This window comes from Macaca mulatta, chromosome 1 (genome assembly GCF_049350105.2).
Source record: "Macaca mulatta isolate MMU2019108-1 chromosome 1, T2T-MMU8v2.0, whole genome shotgun sequence".
Lineage (NCBI taxonomy): Eukaryota > Metazoa > Chordata > Mammalia > Primates > Cercopithecidae > Macaca > Macaca mulatta.
This window is the reverse complement of record NC_133406.1, coordinates 127,893,886-127,909,972: the sequence shown is the minus strand read 5'-3', so window position 1 is coordinate 127,909,972 and position 16,087 is coordinate 127,893,886. Positions and strand designations below refer to the sequence as shown.

Sequence of the window (16,087 nt, the reverse complement as noted above, 5' to 3'; positions counted from 1 at the left end):
TCAAAAAGTTAAATAAAGAGTTACCATATGACCCAACAATTCAACTCCTAGATATATATCCAAGAGAATTGAAAACATGTGTCCACATAAAAACTCATACTCAAATGTTCATAGAAGCATCATTCGTAATTTCCAAAAAGTAGAAAGAACCCAAATGTCCATCAGTTGATGAATGGATAAACCAAATGAAGTATATCCACACAATGAAATATTATTCAGCCACAAAGAATGAAGTACTGATACATGCCACAACATGGATGAACCTTGAAAACATTATGCTATATAAAGAAGTCAGATATTAAAGCCCATACATTGTATGATGCCACTTATGTTAAACATCCAGAATAGGCAAATTCATAGAGACAGAAAGTAGATTAGTGGTTGCCTGGGGCTGGGAGGAGGGAAAAATGAAAAGTGACTGCTTAATGGGTATAAGGTTTATTTTCGGGTAGAGTTAGATAGTGATGATGGTTCACAACTTTGTGAATATAATAAAAACCACTGAAATGTGCAACTTTAAAGGGTAAATTTTATGATATGTGAGTTATATCTCAATAAAAACATTTTTAAGCTGCTGAGTTGAATATTTTACATTTCCCTAAGGAGACCAAACCACTTCAATTAAGCTGGCTTATTAAGTGACCTTTGACTGATTTCCTCCCCCCAGGCTCATGGTCTTTGATAAAATTAAACTGCCTATCTTTGGTCTAAGAGGCTCATATTTCAGATACTTAAGGGCAGAGACTAGATTAAGTAAAGTCATTAAAGTTTTCATTTAGGGGAGAAAAGAAGAGAGCTAGCTGGGACCCGGTGAAAACCCAGATGTGGCATTAGGGGCAATCAGGAAAACTGATCAGTCAACCAGAAAACAGAAATACTAGTCTGTCCTTCCTGTTAGAAAATGAGTTCAACATCAGGGTTTAGAGGACAATCCAAAAGACAAAGGTCCGCTGGCCAAAGCTCAGTCCAGCACTTTGAATCCATTTCCATCGGTTCTTACAGTCAGTCATCAGACCCCAACAGTCTTAATGGTGAAGCAGAAGAGCAAGTTTGCTTTTCAGGAAGGCTCAGATGCTGCAGGGGATAAACTTGTAGTTGACTTCTCAGCCACATGATGTGGGCCTTGCAAAATGATCAAGCCCTTCTTTCATTCCCTTGCTGAAAAGTATTCCAGCGTGGTGTTCCTCAAAGCAGATGTGGATAACTGTCAGGATGGGATGTTCGCTTCAGAGTATGAAGAAATGCATGCCATCTTCCAGTTTTTTTAAAAGGAATGAAAGGTGGGTGGGCTCCAGTTTTTGGAGCTAATAAGGGAAAACTTGAAGCCACCATTAATAAATTAGTCTAATCATGTTTTCTGAAAACATAATGAGCCATTAACTATTTAAAACTTGTAGTTTTTTATTTACCAAAAATAATGAAGTATGGAGACTATATACCCAACTGCCATCTGATTATAAATGACAAACAAATATTAATTCTACCCTTTAAAACAAACAAAAAAAAAGTTATCTGGCCTTATAGGAATAATTCTGTCCTAATCTGAGGCCAGTGCCTAGACCAAGTTGTGAAACTAGATTCAACCACAAACCTCAAGAAAGGATCCAAGGCTATGAAGCATTACGTCTTCATAATGAACAACTGATATGGCTCATTAAGTTTATGAAATGGTCATGTCTTCTTTTAAAAAAAAAAAAAGAACTAATGACCCACACATATATGGACAACTGATTTTTGACAAAAGTGCAAAGGCAACTCAGTGGAGAAACAATAACTTTTCAACAAATGGTGCTGAAGTTATTGGATATCATATCAAAAATAAAAATAAGGAGTCTCTCTGAGCATGCTCTGGCTGGAGAGGCTGCCCAAAGATAAAAAGATTAAATTAAATTTAAAATAAATAAAAATAAACTTCAATCCACACATTTTACTACACACAAAAATTAATTCAAAATAGATCATATATCTAAATGTAAAACCTAAAACTATAAAACTTCTTAAAAAATAGAAGAAAAATTTGTGTTAACTTGAGTCTCAGGTAAAAATTTCTCAGCTATGGCACCAAAAATACAATCCATAAAAGAAAAAAAAAAATTGGACTTCATCAAAACTAAACATTTTACCCATTGAAAGACACTGCTAAGAGAATGAAAAGACAAGCCACACATTTCAAGAGACTCTGCACAAGACATTTCTGATAAAAGTCTTATGTCCAGAAAAATACAACTCTAAAAATCCAACAAAAGAAAGCAACCGATTTTTCAAATGAGCTAAAGATTTGAACCAACACTTCAACAAAGAAGATAGATGGCAAGTAAGAACATGAAAAGATGCTCAATATAATCAGTCATTAAGAAAATGCAAATTCAAACCATAATGAGGCACCCTACACACCTATTGGAATGGCTAAAATTTTTTAAATGGCCATACAAGTATTGGCAAAAATGTGGAACCGGTGGAACTTTCATGATACAACCACTTTGGAAGACAGTTTGGTAGTTTCTTTAAAAGTTAAATACATACCGGCCGGGCACGGTGGCTCAAGCCTGTAATCCCAGCACTTTGGGAGGCCGAGACGGGCGGATCACGAGGTCAGGAGATCGAGACCATCGTGGCGAACACAGTGAAACCCCGTCTCTACTAAAAAATACAAAAAACTAGCCGGGCGCGGTGGCGGGCGCCTGTTGTCCCAGCTACTCGGGAGGCTGAGGCAGGAGAATGGCATGAACCCGAGAGGCGGAGCTTGCAGTGAGCTGAGATCCGGCCACTGCACTCCAGCCTGGGCGACAGAGCGAGACTCTGTCTCAAAAAAAAAAAAAAACAAAAAAAAAACAAAAACAAACAAACAAAAAAAGTTAAATACATACCAAACATATCCCAAGATCGTTACCTGAAAGAAAAGATAGCATAATTTCAGAAAAGACTTGTACAAGATTCATCATAGCAACTTCATTTGTAATAGCCAAAAAATAGAAACAACCCATTTGCCCATTCAGGGTAAAATGGAGAAACAAATTGTGGTGTATCCATACAATGGAGTATTATTCAGCAATTTAAAAAAACATGAACTATTGTTATGCAGGACAATGTGAATGAGTCTCAAAATAATTATGCTAAGTGAAAGACTCTTGAAAAAAGAAGTACGTATTATATGATTCCATTTACATAAAATTTTTAGAAATGCAAACAAATGTATAGTGACTGAAAGCATATCAGTGGTTGCCCAAGGCTGGGGGAAAGGGGCAAAAGTGGGTGAGAAAGACAGACGGCAAAGGGATACAAAGAAACTCCAGAGGATGATGGGTATGTTCACTGTCTTGATTTTGGAGACGATTCTGTGGATGTGTTTAAAACTCATGAAATTGTAAACTTTATATGTAGTTTATTGCATGTCAGTTATACCTCAATAAAGCTAGAGAGGCAAAAAAAAAAAAAGACAGAAAAAAAAAAAAAAAGAAAGAGACAGAGAGAGAGAATTCATGAGTAAATGTACAATGTATCATTAGGCCGGGCACAGTGGTTCACACCTGTAATCCCAGCACTTTGGGAAGCCGAGGTGGGCAGATTACCTGAGGTCAGGAGTTCAAGACCATCGTGGCCAACATGGTGAAACCCCATCTCTACTAACATACCAAAAAAAAAATTAGCAGGGCATGATGGCAGGTGCCTGTAATTCCAGCTACTCGAGAGGCTGAGACAGGAGAATTGCTTGAATCCTGGGAGGTGGAGGCTGTAGTGAGCCGAGATTGAGACATTGCACTTCAGCCTGGGCTAAAGAGCGAAACGCCATCTCAAAAAAAAAAAAAAAATCATGATAACATCCTACAAAATGGAAACAATGTGACAGAGACTGCAGCTCAGATCCTGTCCCACCCAAAGGACTTGGGGTTTTAGGATTGAATAATCCCAGAAAGCCCAGTTGGCTGACGCTTCCCCAGATCTTTTACACAAACTTTTCCTTTATTAGAACACCTTTCTCTCACCTTATTGCTGTTGAATACCAATGTATCTTTCAAGCCCAACTCAAATCTAAACTATTCCCTGAAGCTTTCCTTGTCTTCTCCAGGCAGAGTTAGTTTGTGGCTCAGTCTGTGCTCTCTCAGCAACTGGGAATCCAGTAATATATCCCCCTTGATATTCTAGGATGTAAGATTTGTGGTTTCAGCTGTTCCCAAAAGACCATAAACGTCCCCCAACTTGTACTGATTTGTCATTTTACTGAGGCATAAATTTGATTCCAGCCAGCTATGAAGTCCCTACAGAGAAGGAGAAGATGAAATAGTGAGTAAGACAAGCCCCAACCCACCCCCAAGACTTCATAACCCAAACCAACTTGGTTGGCATCTACTTAACAAAAACAAATTTTATTTTCTCTTTTATGAAGAATGGACTGCCCCCCCCCACCCCCACCTCTCCGCCAACAACAACAAAAAAACTATCATCTGGTGATGGAAATGATGAGTGAGTGAAACAGTCCAAAAATGGAATGGTCCTTAGCCAGAAAATAGCTTTATAAATTACTTTAATCTTTTATTAAGAATCTGGAAGGATCACTTAAAAATCTTAGTTGTACTTCACAGCATTTTATGGGGAGAAGTTATATACTATACTACAGTGGAATTAACAGGATTGGAAATTTGAAAAGGCTTTGGGCCTTGCCCCTCAATAATGTTAAAATTTCCCAGTAGCTCTAGTGGGTACTCATCACGTTGCATTATAATCATGTGTTTAGCTATCCCTCCAGCCTAAGAAGCAGTCATCTACATCCGAGAGCTACATCATCTGGGCTCAGATCTCAGTTCACTTAATAACCAACTTGAACAGGTTGCTTAACCTCTGGGTGCCTTGATTTCCTCATCTTTAAAATAGTAACATAGGCCAGGCACAGTGGCTCACGCCTGTAATCTCAGCACTTTGGGAGGCCAAGGCAGGCGGATCATGAGGTCAGGAGATCGAGACCATCCTGGCTAACACAATGAAACCCCATCTCTACTAAAAATACAAAAACTTAGCTGGGCGTGGTGGCAGGTGCCTGTAGTCCCAGCTACTCGGGAGGCTGAGGTAGGAGAATGGTGTGAACCTGGGAGGCAGAGCTTGCAGTGAGACAAGATCGCACCACTGCACTCCAGCCTGGGCAACAGAGCAAGACTCCGTCTCAAAAAAAAAAAATACTAAAATAGTACCTAACTAATCACATTAATTTTGAGGATTAAAAATGGCAATACATAAAAAGCACTTAAACCAGTGTCTGACCCGTCAAAAGTGATTGATAAATGCTAGTAACTAGTTTAAGAGTTTGCTCAAGGGCAGAGTTTATGTCTTAGGGAGCTTTTCAAAAATATCTAGTTCTCCAGTGGCTTAATGCAGTGCCTTGTGCATATGGTACATGCTCAATGAGAGCTGAAAGAGAGTGAAGGAGTCAGTGAGTAAATGAGTTATGGCTCTGCCACTTTGTCCGTAAAGTAGAAATTGCTTTATTCTAGTATAATGGCGGCATTTTGGCTTGGCTGGTCTGGTATTCAGACATAACTAATTCTGGTCAACATTCTCACAATTATCAAATCCACTACTGCAACCAATTTGCAACTTTTGAGAAACATGGTGCTATGATTGAGAGTGAATAAAAGGAGCAGAGAGGACTGATGGACGGGCAACGCTTGTCCTCTGACATGGTTTGGATGTGTGTCCCCTCCAAATCTCATGTAGAAATGTGGTCCCCGATGTTGGAGGTGGTGCATGGTGGAGATGTCTGGGTCATGGGGGTGGATCCCTGGCCAATGGCTTAATGCTGTCCTCATGGTAATAAGTGAGTTCTCACTTTATTAGTTCACATGAGAGCTGGTTGTTTAAAAAGAGCATGGCGTCTCTCTCTTGCTCCCTCTCTCACCATGTGACATGCCTTCTGCCGCAAGTAAAAGCTTCCTGAGGCCTCACCAGAAGCCAAGCAGATGCCAGCACCATGCTTGTACAGCCTGCAGAATCACGAGCCACATAAACCTGTTTTCTTTATAAATTACCTAGTCTCAGGTATTCCTTTATAGCAATGCAAAATGGACTAATGCCTGTTGACCATGGTGGAGAGATGAGGAATAGAATCTGCCAAAACTGTTCAAGAGATGCAGAAGATAGAGCTGCCTTGGTATTCAGGTAGCATGCACCCTTGCCCCCTGAAGTCTATGTTCAACCCAGCACCTGGTGTCATCCTTTTAAAATGTAAATTGGATCATGTCACTTTCCTATAGAAAACCCTCCAGTGGCTCCTTGTCTCACTTGGAACAAAACCCAAAATCCTCCCAGTGGCCTGGAAGGTCTTGATACAACCAGTGGCGCCTCTCCCCTCCCACCTCCTACCTTGCTGCTCCTTGCACGCTCCACTCTTGCCTTTCTGCTGGACCTTAGCCTTCTTGCTGTTCCTCAGACACTCCCAGGAGACTCCTGCTTGGAGTCTTTGCACTTGCTATTCCCTCTGCCAGGTATGCTTCTCCCCAGAAGTTCATGGTTTGCTTTGCCACTTCATTTGAATCTCTGAACAAATACCCACTCTACCTACCTAAAACTCCATGACTGTAGGGACTTTATTGTATGCATTGCTCCAGCACCAATACCTGGCCTAGTGTCTGGCACAGAGTATTCAATAAATACTTGTTGATTGATCTAGGTGAATAAAACCCCAGGAATCCACTTGGTTTCTGCTCCTATCTCCCTTCCAGGGCTAAGTCCTCCCCAAGTAGAAGCTTCTCCCTAGTAGTGAACTATCTGTGTCCAAACATAACTCCTGCACCCCCAGCAAAATAAGGGAGATAAAAATGTGTTATTGAAACAAAAAGGAGTTGCTGATTGTATAATCCTCTGGTGGGGAAACTCAGGGATCCTTGGCTTGACAAAATGAGTTTGCATTTGCCATTGTTTTCAAGGAAAGGCGTAAGGCACAAGGCGTTCAAAAAACGGAAGTCCTGATTACTGTGACTGTTCAACAACTAAAGTAATGGAAGGGAATATGGCATGAAAAGAGAGAGAGAAAAGGAAAAATCTAAATCATTCATGAGGCTCCCCCAGGGTGGGGTTCAAGAATATGCATTTTAACAAGTTCCTTGAGCGATTTTTAAGCAATCAGCTTAAGACAGGTCCTTGGAAATGGCTTAGAGATTTAATAAAGGATGAGTTCACACGTTATGGTGGGAAAGACATAAGCCATTACAGCCAAAAAGGCCTGGGTTCACATCCTGCCATCACTGCTTATTATCTCTGTAACCCTCTGCTATTCATATCTCTCAGATGCTGATGTTCAATTTCTAGTTACAATAGATAAATACATCTATCCTATTGTACTGTTATGATGATTAAATTGAATAACATAGGTAATGTGCCTGGTATATAGTAGTCATATAGATGGTAGTTTATTACTATTAGTGTTATGAATTCTGTTTTCTGAGGGCTTACAACCTCCCTAGAATGTTCTGTGGCAAATTGGCATTCTTACCCCTCACCCCACTATGTGACCTTACAGAAGTGAAAACATATAGTCAGAAGGACCGATTCTTCTGCGAATAGGAAAATCTTCAGCCCATAGCTTCCCCAGAGTTCATCTTCCCTAGAATAGATCAAGGAACATATTTTTGCTCTTAACTACCCATTAAGCATTAATAATAAATCCTTATATTTTTAGTCTTCACTCTATCAAGGCTTTCACATATATTTCCATTATCACTCAGTCTCAGAGGTCCAGCAAGTGGCCTGTGTGCCCACAGCTAGAATGTGAGTGCTCTGGGACTTAAAACTCATAAACCCTGTGAACGTTCCATTAGATGACATACCCCATCAAGACCTTCTCCTCCCCCGAGGCAATAGGGCTCTGCAGTAATGGTGGAGAATGAGGAAGTAGCAAAGTCAATCTCCCAAGCTTGGCTCTCCGTGAGAAGGTAGCAATCTCCCGAGCTTGACTCCACATACCGCAAGGATGATTCCATCCAAATCAGACGGTGGCAGCAGCGCCGCATTCCGCTCAAGGCGGCCAGCCTTCTGCGACTCCACAGCCCCACCTGCTGGAGGCTGCCTTGCACACAGCCTAACTGTCCACAGCCCGCCCTGGACTATTGCTCTCCCTGAGTCCCACACGCCGCCCCGCTGGGGCTGGTTTGGGGGCCACAGTACAGGCTGGTAGCCTCAAACTTTGACTGAGGGAAGCATCTTTATTTCTTTCACAGTCTATGGTAAATCTTAATCTATTCTGTTGAACGAACTCTTTGCTTTTTCTGAACTTCAGCTTCTCCCAAGTTGTAACCAGAGAGAGATTTCACCTCTGGCCTTCCAGGCCCTCCTAGGGTGTTACACCATAGAATAATAAGGCATCGACTCTGCCAGATGGAAAGAATTGGGACTTTGGAGAGAAAACTGCTATAAATTTCAGAACTAGGGGGATAAAAGCAGCAGCATTCCCCAGGAAACATGGAAAAATGAAGTCTCAGAGAATCAAAGTAAGAAGCCACAAGAAACGGACTGTATTCAGCCCTCCACTTGGCTGTATTAAATGAGCACCTACTATGTGGCTGATACTGTGATACATGGATGAAACAGTCTCCACACTTTAAGTCTTTTCACTGGGACTTTCACTTTCACTCGGACATCACCTTTCTCCTAGCCATCTTCCTGTCAGTTTTCCTTCTGTGTTCTTGGTAACTTCATTCCACTAAAAACAAATTCTTCTATATCCATAACAATCTGCAAGAACTTTCACTATACCTTCCTCCTCCTTACCGTAACGGAAGCCTGGCCTTGCCCCAAGAACACTGGTTCCCTTGCAGCCCTCTTAAGGGAAAGCTGCTCTTCCTCCCGCGAGTTCTATTTTCCAGCCAAGAAGGGGGCACTTGGGGTCAGCAGTCTCCCAGCTTCCCCTGCCAGTTCTACATGATGACTTTTCTACCTTTGTCAAAGTCCCCCTCATACCAAATGGTTCATTGCCCTGTACTTCTTCTGGCTGTCACTGACCCTGGCTCACAGCAGCTGAGGACTCCCCCATTTACCTTACACATTAACCTCCACCATCATCCTGAGACAAACTGCCGAACCCAATCCATCCCACACCCTAACCTTCCCCTAACTTTCCTAATCATTTCAAATAACCTTCTGCTCTACTTATACTTTTCAAGGCCACAATTAGACCATTACTACCATAGCTCCACTGCCTCTCAAAAAAAAACTTTGGATCCTTTCGTAGTTCATAAGTGTGATGACTGGATTTTCACTTTCATGCGTAAGATGTGCCTCCCTCAAACCTTGTTACAACATTGGCACATTACCCTTGTGATGTGGAAAAGCATGAAACTTCAACATCCCACTTGAACCACAATCCTCCCAACTCTATTCTGTTCCTCCCACTTCACCACTCCTTGGCCTCACTGAGTTCCAGCCCTTTAACCCCTTGTGGCCTCACAGTTTATCTTTCCCTTCCCCTCAATCCCCAGACTTCAGTCTTTTAAAACCCAAGCTAGACCTCTGGCCAACAACTTGAATTATTTCCCGCCAGCTCCCTCAATACCGATGCTCCCTTTTCCCTCCACTCATAAGTCCTGGAAAACCCTACAGAACCCAGTTCTACAGCTGCCCACCCTGGTCCTAAACCTGGAGCTCCGAGTCCTGGTACAGAAAACTGTACACTCTGCCATAGATTTGTGTTTTCAGAGGTTCATGAAGGACTATTAGAAATCCACCTCATTCTCCCCATCCCCTCATCAGATAGCCTGGCCTCCTGCTTCACTGAGAAAATTAAGTCCAAGAACTCTCAACTTATCCCCTTCTTTCAAAAATATACTTGCATTACCCACCACATAGTCTTCTTGAACCCAATAAAGACATCTACAGGCTGGGCACAGTGGCTCAAGCCTGTAATCCCTGCACTTCGGGAGGCCACTTGAGCCTAGGAGTTCGAGACCAGCCTGGGCAACGTAGCGAGACTCCGTCTCTATAAAAATAAATACATAAATAAATAAATAAATCACATCTACAGTGCTTTGCCTGGGCAACATAATGACACCCCAGCCCTACAAAAAATAAAAAATTAGCTGGGCCTGGTGATGCACTCCTATAGGCCCAGCTTCTCAGGAAGCTGAGATAAGAGGATCCCTTGAGCCCAGAAAGTTGAGGCTGCAGTGAGCCACATTCACGCCACTGCGCTCCAGCCTGGGTAACAGAGCAAGGCTCTGTCTCAGAAAAAGGTAAAAAAAGCAACTTAGTGCTTACATCATACTTCATGGTGAAAGAATGAATGTTTTCCCTCCCAAGATCAAGAAGGCAAAAAGATAGCTGCTCTTTCAGCTTCTATTCAACAATGTATAGCATTTCCAGCACAGAAGAGAGTAAAGGAGATAATACAAGTTGTAAAAGAAGAAGCAAAATGTTCTGTAGTCACAGATAGCGTGATTGTGCCCATGGACACTCCTAAGGAATCTACCACAAAAAATTGTGAAAATGCCAGGCGTGGTGGCTCACACCTGTAATCCCAGCACGTTAGGAGGCTGAGGTGGGAGGATCACTTTAGCCCAAAAGTTCAAGACTGGCCTGAGCAACATAGTGAGACCCTGTCTCTACAAAAAATAAAAAAATAGTCCGGGCACGGTGGCTCACGCCTGTAATCCCAGCACTTTGGGAGGCCGAGGCGGGTGGATCATGAGGTCAGGAGATCGAGACCATCCTGGCTAACATGGCAAAACCCCATCTCTACCAAAAATACAAAAAATTAGCCAGGCACGGTGGTGGGCACTCCCAGCTACTCGGGAGGCTGAGGCAGGAGAATGGCGTGAACCCAGGAGGCAGAGCTTGCAGTGAGCCGAGATTGCACCACTGCACTCCAGCCTGGGTGACAGAGTGAGACTCTGTCTTAAAAAATAATAATAATAAAAATAAAATAATAATAATAAAAAATAAAATAAAATAATAAAAATAAAAAATAAAAAATTAGTTGGTCATGGTAGTGCACATCTGTATTCCTAGCTACTTGAGAGACTGAGGTAGGGTGATTGTTTGAGCCCAGGAAGTTAAGGCTGCAGTGAACCATGATCATGCCACTGCACTCCAGCCTGGGTGACACAGCAAGACGCCATCTCGAAAAAAAAAAGAAAATTAAATATAAATTTAGAAAATGAATATTTTTGGTCGGGCACAGTGGCCCACACCTGTAACTCCAGCACTTTGGGAAGTCAAGGCAGGCAGATTGCCTGAGCCCATGAATTCAAGACCAGTCTGGACAACATGGTGAAACCCTGTCTTTACAAAAGAACACAAAAAAATTAGCTGGGCATGGGGACACACACCTGTTGTCCCAGTTACTTGGGAGCCCAAGGTGGGAGGATCATCTGAGCCTGGAGGTCAGAGGCTGCAGTGAGCCAAAGCTGTGTTACTGTACTCCAGCCCAGGAAACAGAGTGAGACCCTGTCCCAAAAGAAAAAATTTAAGTAAAAACTAATATGTGAATGTAACCAGGTTACCAAATACAAGGTCAAATATCAAAAATAAAATATTTCTCCATAGACTATGAATAAATAATTGGAATTTTTAAAAAACTTTAATACCATTTAAAATAGCATCAAGTAAGGAAAATGTTATACACACATACACACACACACACACACGCACCATGGAATACTACTCAACCATAAAAAAAGAAGGAAATCATGTCTTTTGCAGCGACATGGATGGAATTAGAGGTCATTATCCTAAGCGAAATAACTCAGAAACAAGAAGTCAAATACCACATGTTCTCACTTGTAAGTGGGACCTAAACAATGAGTACACATGGACATACAGAGTAGAAGGGCAGACATTGGAGACTACAAAAGGTGGGAGGGTGGGAGGTGGGTGTATTAGTTCATTTTCACACTTCTATAAAGAACTTCCTGAGACTGAGTAATTTATAAAGGAAAGAGATTTAACTGACTTACAGTTCCACATGACTGAGGAGGCCTCAGGATACTTACAATCATGACGGAAGGGGAAGTAGGCATGACTTACGTGGTGGCAGGTGAGAGGGAGAGCGTGTGAGTGAAGAAGGAACCTGCCAAACACTTATAAAACTATCAGATCTCATGAGGACTCACTCACTACTATGAGAACAGCATGGGGGAAACTGCCCCCATGATCCAATCACCTGCCACCAGGTTCCTCCCTGAATACATGGGGATTACAGTTCAAGATGAGATTTGGGTGGGGACACAGAGCCAAACCAGATCAGAGGGTGAGGTCTGAAAAATTCTTTATTAGGTACAATGTGATAGGTACACTAAAAGCCCAGATTTTTTTACTTATGTAATATATGCATGTAATAAAGCTGTACTTCTACCCCCTAAATATATAAAAATAAAAAATTAAATAAAATAGCATCAGGACTTCTAATTCTGATCAACATGGAGTAACAGGGATCAATTAAAACTCCAGACACAACATAAGAAACAACAGCTTTCAGACATCAGGCATCAGACAGCACAGGCAGTGAACTCAGGAAACAAGCAAGGTGTGTTCTATGATTTTCGCAGTCTGTGATAGGAAAGGGTTTCCAGGCTTCGCCACAGGAAGGAGGAACGCAGGCAGAGCCCAAAAGTCTCCCTCAGTTCCGGAGATCATGCTGGGAATCTGAGGAGGCCAAGTCAGCTAGAGTTCACCCGGGAGAGCAACTGAGCTGAGAGAGCAGCACAGAGAAAGAGCTCCAGGGATCTGCGGAAGGTCTGCAGCTGAAGGCTGATCTGCACATTCACGTGAGGAAACTACCAAAGGCTAAGAAAAATTACACCTGAAAAAAGTACAGGGAAAAATCTTCAGCGTTCACCTACTAGCCACAGTAGAAAACCTCATCATTAACAGGTCATCAGGTAGAATATTCAGAAAGACGTTGCTGTAGTAGTGGGCAATATTAACCATACACCAAAGAATTCTGGTCATGCCGAACAAAGCAAGCCTCAGAGGGACCAAACAGTTTTCAAGTAACTTAACTACATCACAGAACAACACTCAAGAATATTAATAAGAATACAGAAGTATTCAGCACCCAACAAGGTAAAATACATAGTATTTGGAATTCAATAAAACATTATAAGACACACAAATAAGCAAGAAAATACAATTCATAATGAAGAGAAAAATCAATGAGAACTAATCTAGAAATGACATGGATGATAGAATTAGTAGACAAAGACATTTAAGTGGTTATTAAAGCTATATTCATATGTTGAAGAAGGTAAAGGAAAGATTGAGCATGTTAAGTAAAAACATCAAAGATATTTTTAAATTACCAAATGGACTGACTGTCGTGGCTCATGCTTCTAATCCCAGCACTTTGGGAGGCTGAGGTGGGTAGATCACTTGAGTCTAGGAGTTCGAGACCAGCCTGGGGAACATCGGAAGATCCCATCTGTACAAAAAAATTTTTTCAGAAAAAATCCCATAAGAAAAGATCCCATCTGTACAAAAAGAATTTTTTACAGAAAATGTGGCACATATACACCATGGAATACCATGCAGCCATTAAAAAGGATGAGTTCGTGTCCTTTGTAGGGATATGGATGCAGCTGGAAACCATCATTCTCAGCAAACTATCACAAGAACAGAAAACCAAACACCACATGTTCTCACTCATAGATGGGAACTGAACAATGAGATCACTTGGACACAGGAAGGGGAACCTCACACACTGGGGCCTGTTGAGGGCAGGAAGAAGGGAGGAGGGATAGCATTAGGAGATATACCTAATGTAAATGACGAGTTAATGGGTGCAGCACACCAACATGGCACATGTATACATATGTAACAAACCTGCACATTGTGCACATGTATGCTAGAACATAAAGTATAATAAAAAAATAAATAAATAAGAAATTAGTTGGGCATGGTGGTATGCACCCATAGTCTCAGCTATTTGGGGATGAGGTGGGAGAATCGCTTGAGCCTGGGAAGTCAAGGCTGCAGTGAGCCAAGACTGGGCTACTGCACTCCAGCCTGGGTGACAAAGTTAGACCCTGTCTCAAAAATAAATAAATAAAAATAAGAAGCCCAAATTGAACTTGTAAAGATAAAAATTAAAATATTTCAGATTAATAACAACACATTAGACATTGAAAAAAATTAGTGAAGTCTAAGACAGAGCAATAGAAACTATCCAAAATGAAACATGGAAAGAATAAAGACTGAAAAAAAAATGGCCAGAGCATTAGTGAGCTACGAGGCAATCAGACTCCAAAGGGGGAAAAAGAAAGAGACAGAGGGAGTGAGAAGGGAGGTCAGAAAAAAGATACTAAGAAATAATAACTGAAATTTTCCAATTGTCATGAAAATTAGATGTCCAGAAACCTAAGAAACTTAGTAAACCCCAGGCACAAGAAACATGAAAAACCAAAGCACATCATAAAATTGCACCAAAAACATAATATGCTTAGGAATAAATTTAACAAAATATGTGCAAAATCCATACGTGAAAAACTAGAAAACATTGCTGAGAGAAATTAAAGAATACCTAAATAAATTGACAGATATATTTTGTCCATTGATTGGAAGACACAATATTGTTGTCCACTCTTACCAAAATGATTGATAGATTCAATATAATTCCAGTGAAAAACCCTACAGACTTTATTTCACATAAATTGACAAACTGATTTTAAAATTTATATGGAAGTTCAAATGACCTAGAATACCCAACACAGTTTTGAAATAAAGAGTAACAAAGTTGTAGGACTTGTATAATGTCACTTCAAGGCTTATTATAGAAGACCCTAAATAATACGATGTAATATTAGGGTAAGGAAAGACAAATACACAAATACAACTAAATAGACCAGAAATAGACCTGATGCATGGCCAATAGGCACATGCTAAGATGTTTAATCATTAGTCATCAGGTAAACAGAAATTAAAATCACAATGAAGTACTACCACACACCTACCAGAATGACTACAAATTAAAAATTGTAATGATACCAAGTTTGGTGAGAAAATAGCGCATCTAGAAATCTCATATATTACTGAAGACAGTATAAAATAGTTGAATCCTTATCTTGGTTATTGTAAACAGTGCTGTAATAAACATGGCAATGCAGATATCTCTTTGATATACTAATTTCCTTTCTCATACCCAGCAGTGGGATCGCTGAGTCATATAGTAGTTGTATTTTTAGTTTTAGTTTTTTGAAGAATTTCCATACTGTTTTTTGTAATGGCTGTACTAATTTACATTCTCACCAATTGTGTGCAAGCGTCCCCCTTTCTCCTCTTTACCAGCTTGTTATTTTTTATCTTTTTGATAATACCATTTTAATTGGGGTGAGATAATATCTCATTGTGGTTTTGACTTGTATTTCCCTGATCATTAGTAATGTCAAGCATTTTTTCATATACCTATTGGCCATTTGTATTTCTTCTTTTGGGAAGTGTCTATTCAGAACATTTGCTCAGTTTTTACCTGGATCTAATTTCACTCTTCTGCATATGGATCTTCAGTTTTCCCAGCACCTTTTTTTTTTTTTTTTTTTTTTTTAGTTTTCTGACAGAGAGGTCTCTCTTTGTCACCCAGGCTGGAATGCAGTGGTGCAACCACAGCTCACAGCAGCCTCAACCTCCCAGGCTCAAGTGATCTTCCCATCTCAGCCTTCTGGGTAGGTAGGACCATGGGAATGCACCACCACATGTAGATAATTTTTTTTATTTTGTAGAGTCTTTCTTGCCAAGGCTGGTCTCAAACTCCTGGGCTCAGGCATTCCTCCTGCCTTGGCCTCCCAAAGTGCTGGGATTACGGGTTTGAGCCACTACACCTGGTCCCCAGCATTATTCATTGAAGAGATTGTCCTTTCCCCAGTGTATGTTCCTGGTGTCTTTGTCAAAAATGAGTTGGCTGTAAATGTATGGATTTATTTCTGGGTTCTCTACTCTGTTCCACTGGTGTATGTATCTGTTTTTATGCCAGTACCATGCTGTTTTGGTTACTATTGCTTTACGGTGTAATTTGAAGTCAGGTTATGTGATGCCTCCAGCTTTGATATTTTTGTTCAGGATTGCTTTGGCTATTCAATGTCTTTTGTGAGTCCATCCAAATTTTAGGATTGTTTTTCTA

At 40.9% G+C, this 16,087-nt stretch overlaps 1 protein-coding gene, 1 long non-coding RNA gene, 1 other non-coding gene and 1 pseudogene across 4 annotated transcripts in view; 3 read left to right on the top strand and 1 right to left on the bottom strand.

The window, feature by feature from the left end:
- The window catches only part of LOC114671274 (uncharacterized), a 29,963-nt gene extending 21,998 nt beyond the window's left edge, over positions 1-7,965 (bottom strand). The window contains exons 1-2 of one of the 2 annotated variants that reach the window (XR_013399756.1): positions 7,815-7,963; positions 2,868-2,890 (exon numbers count right to left, since the gene is read on the bottom strand). This is a non-coding gene — a long non-coding RNA (uncharacterized LOC114671274). Of the gene's footprint in view, positions 1-2,867; positions 2,891-7,814 lie in introns of both variants that reach the window. The other variant, XR_003721144.2, reaches the window with a different exon arrangement.
- The window catches only part of CTTNBP2NL (CTTNBP2 N-terminal like), a 117,265-nt gene that overhangs the window by 15,948 nt on the left and 85,230 nt on the right, over positions 1-16,087 (top strand). The window lies entirely within an intron of this gene.
- On the top strand, positions 1,029-1,795 carry LOC107000188 (thioredoxin pseudogene; annotated as a pseudogene).
- LOC114675320 (small nucleolar RNA U13) lies at positions 9,203-9,306 on the top strand. The gene has a single exon (XR_003726376.1). It is a non-coding gene; the product is annotated as a small nucleolar RNA U13 (small nucleolar RNA).